Below are 6,000 nucleotides of genomic sequence, written 5' to 3'. Positions count from 1 at the left end.
TCGATCTCCTGACCTCGTGATCCGCCCGTCTCGGCCTCCCAAAGTGCTGGGATTACGTGAAACCCCGTCTCTACTAAAAATACAAAAACTAGCCGGGCGAGGTGGCGGGCGCCTGTAGTCCCAGCTACTCGGGAGGCTGAGGCAGGAGAATGGCGTAAACCCGGGAGGCGGAGCTTGCAGTGTGCTGAGATCTGGCCACTGCACTCCAGTCCGGACGACAGAGCGAGAATCCGCCTCAAAAAAAAAAAAAAAAAAAAAATAGAAAGGTAGTGTGCACACAAACTTATACTCGTGGGAGAAGGCATTTCTAGAATTTACAAAAGGTAATGGCTTCAGCTTTGTAATAATGGTAGAAATTGTATAGTAGGCATAAAAGACAAGTTATTTGAGCTGGCAGAATTTGGAAGGGATGTCTGATTTCAATAGGTAAAAGAGGGTAGGGGTGTGTTTACAGAATAGGATATAAGTAACAGTCTGGTTCATTTAGGGAACTAGTGGGACATTAATCTGGAATCATACCTTGTGGTTACATGGGAGAAGGTTTTGAGTATTGGTGGCTGAGGCATACCACTTTAAGCAGTTGGTAAAAGGGGAGCTGAGAGATGTCTGAACTTAAAACTGGATACGCCTCACTTCTAATTCCCTGGGAGGCACCCTGGTCATGGGGCCTCTGTGGGCTCTACTCAGTGTCTGAAGAGGTTTGGAAATCACGGTGGGAGTTCTGTTGCTCCTTTCCAGTCGGCATGTGAGGTGAGATACTGAGGTATAAGATAATAGCTAATGTTTGCTGAGTATTGCCATGAGCCAGTACTTTTCTACATACCTTACAGGAGTAGCTTTAAATTCTCTCAGCAAGCCTCTGAGGCAAATGCTTTATCCCCTTTTTACAGACAAGGATACCAGCAGGTTAAAGCTACTTGCCCAAGGCTGCACAGTTTGGAAGAGGGAGGTAGAGCCAGGATTCCGATCCAGGCAGCCTGGCTTCAGAGTCCAGGCTGTCTTGCTGCCCAGACTCTGAATCCGAGATCTCTGTCAATAGAGTCCTATCAGGTTGCTGAGTGTTGTGCGGAGTGCTTTGGTGACTTGAGGATATTTATGGAGGAAGGACATTTATTAACAAGGATTTGGTGTGAGTGACAGTCTGGAACATGTAGACATATTTAAGCAGTTCACCTCCAATGTGTGACCGCTTTGTAGAAAGAGGTTAAGATACTCTGAGAAAGAAATGTGGCTCGTTACACTCCAATATACCCTTTCAGCTCTAGGGCTAAGCATTTGGCTTACTTTTTTGGATTCAGAAAATCTTGAGATTTTCTGCATTCATCTTTACTCACTGAGTGTGGACAAAGGTAGAATAAAGGTAATTACTCTTTGCAAATACCAAGGCTGCAGGGTTCCACGAAGAGGTGTAAAGAACTGTGGAGATAATCGCTGAGTTTGACCATTAGGAGTCTATGCCTGATAAATGTTAAAGTTTTTAGGACCCAGCTAGACACCATGAAATGCGTCAAAATAAGGTGTAAAAAGTGGAAGCCTGGCTTCCTCTATGGAAAAAAAGTGGAGACCATTAAGGGAAGGAGCCAAGAATGGTCATTAGGTGATGAAACAATCAAGGAAGGGGTGTGTGTGGTGTGTGGGTGTATTTGTGTGTGGGTGATGTGTGTCTTGTGTATGTGTGTGGGGGGGTGTATGTTGTGTATGGATGTGTGTATGCGTGTGTGTGGTTGTATGTGGGTGTGTGTGGCTGTGTGTGGTGTGTTTGATGTGAGTGGTGTGTGTGGCATGTGTGGTGTATGTGTTTGGATAGAGAAGTGCTGCATTTTTGTAGGCAGAGAAGGAAACCAGTGGTGAGGATATCCAAGAATGACAGCTGAGCCATGTTTGCAGGAGGTAGAAAGTGGTCAAGTAAACAGACTTTCCCCACCAAGCTAACCTCAGGTCTAGGGACTTTTAAACTTTGCGTTTTCCCTATTCTCTCCTCCTAAGTGCGCCGGGCATCTTTCAGTAACTTGAATGAAGTTAAGGGGTTAGCTTTGGTAAAGAGCGACTTTTCCCTCTGTGACTATATGGAATACATTTTGAGATAAGGGACCTTACCGAAAAAGACTGAGATACATTTTGAGTGAAAGGCATGGTCTCAGTGAAGCAGTATAGTAGTTAAGGGCTTGTACCGAGCAGATGGCGGTGATGGGATTTGTGGCCTAAGAAGGATGGACAAAAGTAGGAAGCTACTTAGGGATAAATTATGCCTCACCTCACTTTTTTCCAATCGAGACAAAGCCTACTGTGTCACAAAGAGGCGACTAGATGTGGCGAACTGTCATGAAACTTGGATCCCGAGGAACTGACTGACTGCAGGTGAAACCTGACGCCTTTCAGGTCTACCAACAGGAAGGTCTGCATCTGCCCACGGAAGGACGAAACCTATCGGGGGGGATTTGTTGGCAGGGAATACTTCTTTGCGCATAGAGTGACTGGCGGTGCCCTGGAGCCCCAAACTGAATAAATAAGCATTATTTTCAAATTCGCCAAGACCTTGAAGGCGGCGCCAACTGCAGCAGCCCCCCCGGGTCCCAGCCGGCGCAGAGCTCCCTCTCCTCCTCCCTCTCCTCCTCCCTCCCTCCTCCTCCGGAGGCGCACGGCGCGCGGCTTCCTCGCTTCAAATCCAGGAACGCGCGGTCCCCACCAATCACTGGGCTTCTTCCCGCCCCATTTCTTCCTGCTGTCCAATCAAAAGCCGGCTCAGTCTCCTCCCCTTGCCTAGTGCTGCGAACAGACGTAAACCGGAGGCGGGCGCGGTACGGCCGTTCGGGGCTGCAGCGGGAGCGGGGCCGTGCGCACGCGCACTTGCAGCGCCTGGGACACCCCTTCGCTCGGTGGACTTTCCCGCTTCACGCTGCCCCCCGCAGTCGGGGACGCGGGCTCGGTGAGGGGGGACGCCGGTGCCTCGGCCTGCGCCTGGGCGGGAGGCAGACGCATGCCCCTTTGGCCTACGTTTCGGCTGCCGGACCGGCGGGACGGTGACGGTTGGGCGGGGCGGGGGCGCAGGCTGTGGGCGGCAAGGCCGGCAGGGCTCGAGCGGGTTGCCTGCCGCCCTGCCCGCGCCTCCACGCCTGGCCCGGCCTCCGAGCCGAGCTCCGCCTGGTTGGGATTAATTGCACGCCTGTGTGTCACTGGGCTTTGGCCGGGCGTGATGGGATGGACTGTTAGGGGATCACATCTTTCCTGCCTCCCCTCTTGTCTGGGGACTTCCACCTCTTGAGGGACAGGCCCTCTCCGTGCTTACCTCTGGAGCGTCTTGCCAGGTGCCTGTGGACTGACCGGTGGTGGTTGCTTTCAGTGCATTGTGTTGGGCGGTTCTGTTTCTCTTTTTTGTTTAAAATTGTGACCCAGGAAGTAACTTTATGAACTTAATGCTTAATGCCCTTGTCTTCCGTGTACTCGCTTGCTTTGGTTTCTGCTGGATTGCGTTCATTTCTTCCTAATAGTTTACCTACATTCCCTGCCTATGATTTCATTATCAACAGAACGTGAAATGAGACGAATGTTAATACACTCTACTTGTACTTTGCTGTTAATTTCAGAGTTTGTTTAGTAAAACGTGAGGACCTCTTCAAGGCAGTCGTTTGCAGAACAGCTGTTCATATGACCATAGTCCCATTTGCTGTTAGTATTTTGAGGTCATTTGACTGGCGTTTTTACTGCTCCAAAATCAGCTTTTCTCCAAATTTCAGCTTTCTGGGCAAAACGGTAAGCCTTGAACAATAATATACCAAATGCCTACCTAGTTTTAAAGTATATCTTAAACTGCCAAGAGTAAATGATGAGTTTTGGGGAAGTTTGGCTCGGCTTTGGGTTCCACGGCATGTGCTTTTAAATGTGTTTAATCGTATACCGAGACCTACGATTGCTGACTATAAGTCAATAATCTTTTATGTATCTAGGAATGTAATTAGTGAACCCAGATGTGACATTTGAGGTCACTAGTTTAAGGAAATAGCAAGAGAAATTGCAAATATAGCTACTCAGTTCAAATATAGTAGAAGAAGAGATAACATACTGTCTTCACTTGAGATGATGGAGGAGGGGTGGGTAATACAATAATGTGAGAAATTAAAGGGAATTTCCTTCAGGAATGTGTTATGTCCTTGAATGGTTTACAAGTGTAATCTTTTCTGGAGAAGAGACTAGGTATTAGATTACATCTTGAGGAATCTTCCCATGGGTGTTGTTACCTTTGCACCCTTTAGCAAAGGTCTGTTGAAGCACTTTTCCCTATCATAGTTGATAGGGATTGTCGGCTCCCTGGGGAGAGCTGCCTTACTTATTTGTGAATTTTTGGGGCCAAGTAGAGTGTTCGTCATGGTTTGTGTTTCATAATGATTGCTGCATGAATGATCTTTGCATAATTTCTGAGTTTTCTTTGGATTAGGCCCCTTTTAAATAGGAACAACTGTTGAAGTGTTTTGTATACATTTTAATAGTTTACATGTCTGTGTATGAATGAATAACTTAGTAATTACAAGGCTAGACTTGGGGAGGCTAGTTGGGAGATTTGTGTGATAGTTCAGAATAAAAAGTGATGGGCATCCGGCATTAGGAATATGGAAGTGGGGCTCAGCTCCAGAGGTGTATTTGACGTTAGAATTTGGTGAGAGAGCAGGAGGGGATCAGAATGGTCCTAGGTGTGGGTCTTGTATTGCCAGTTAATAGGGATGGATTTGGGCGAAGACTAAAGATAACGGCAGGAATGAACGGAGGAAAGGTAACAAGTTTGATTTTGTATTTTGTATTGCACTGGGGGGTAAGGTAGATGTCAGAGAGCCATTTGGAAGTATGGTTGTTCCCTCAAGTTATCCATGGAATTGGTTCCAGGACCTGCCTCTGCCCCAAGATGCTGAAAGCCTCTAGATGCTCAAGTTCCTTACATAGATTGGTGTAGTATTTGCATATAACTGATGCATATGCTCCTGTATATTTATTTAAGACAGAGTCTCACTTTGTTGCCCAGGCTGGATTGCAGTGGCTATTCACATGCGCGATCATAGCTCACTGCAGCCTCAAACTTTTGGGCTCAAGCTGTCCTTCCATGGTGGCCTCCTGAGTAGCTGGGACTTCAGGCATGCACCACCGGGAGGTGGAATTAGTGCAGAGGAAAGAATACCCTGGGGCCAGACTTGCCTGGGTGGGAATCCTCTGGCCTCATTTGTGCTGTGTGGACTGGAAACGTCTCTTAATTGTCTCTTTCAGCCTCATTTCCCTCAATAATAGGAATGATGGCTACCTTACAAATTTGACATGGGGATTAGAAAAATGTATGTGAAATAATTAGAACATTATTTGATAATAGACACTGAGTATCAGCAAACTAGGAGTTACAGATTCTTCTTTACATCTCATTTTTTCAATTCGTATTTCCACTTCTCTTGTCAGTGGATGAACAAGATAGACATTTCCCCAAGAAGCTGCTCTTCTAAATATATAGGGGTTAAAGTTAAAGTTGAGGTTTTCCACTGCCTGAAAATGTTGTCATTCATTAGTTTCACAGATACCTACTGAGTACCTGCTGTGTGCTAGGTGTTGTTCTAAGTGTTAAGGAAATAGTGATGGACAGATAGGCAAGGCCCCTGCTCTCAGGGAGAAATTATTTCACTGGAAGAAGACAGATAAATGCAAGAATAAATAGTGATAAAACTGGATGGTCAGTCATGATTCCTCTGGAAGCTTGTGATAAAGGGAGCATGGATAGGTGTGGTGGCAGTTCAGGGGATAATGAAGAGGAAGGCTTTTTTAAAAGGTGGGAGAAATAGCAGCATGCCCAGCGTGGGAGGACTTGCACAGACAGAAGACTCGATCACATTAAGAAAGGGGGCCGGTTGGTAGAGTAGTTGTCAGTGCAGTGAGGGGTTGGGATCGAGTGCAGAGTGGAGCGGTGGGCTTCAGACAGGGGCATGGGCACTTCATAAACTGTTGTGGGATAGTTTAGGAATCAGACTGAGG

The 6,000-nt window shown here is 46.9% G+C and overlaps 1 protein-coding gene across 1 annotated transcript in view; it reads left to right on the top strand.

Moving 5' to 3' along the window:
- Window positions 1-2,815: 2,815 nt before the first annotated feature.
- Window positions 2,816-6,000, top strand: part of CEP192 (centrosomal protein 192) — a 140,514-nt gene continuing 137,329 nt past the window's right edge. Inside the window, 1 exon segment of the mRNA XM_017877480.1 lies at window positions 2,816-2,926. The gene's annotated coding sequence lies outside the window, so the exon portion shown is untranslated.

The sequence above is a fragment of the Rhinopithecus bieti genome, unplaced genomic scaffold (assembly GCF_001698545.2).
Source record: "Rhinopithecus bieti isolate Rb0 unplaced genomic scaffold, ASM169854v2 scaffold_11273, whole genome shotgun sequence".
Classification (NCBI taxonomy): Eukaryota; Metazoa; Chordata; class Mammalia; order Primates; family Cercopithecidae; genus Rhinopithecus; species Rhinopithecus bieti.
The sequence above is the reverse complement of the archived record's forward strand: the minus strand, read 5'-3'. Positions and strand labels throughout refer to the sequence as shown.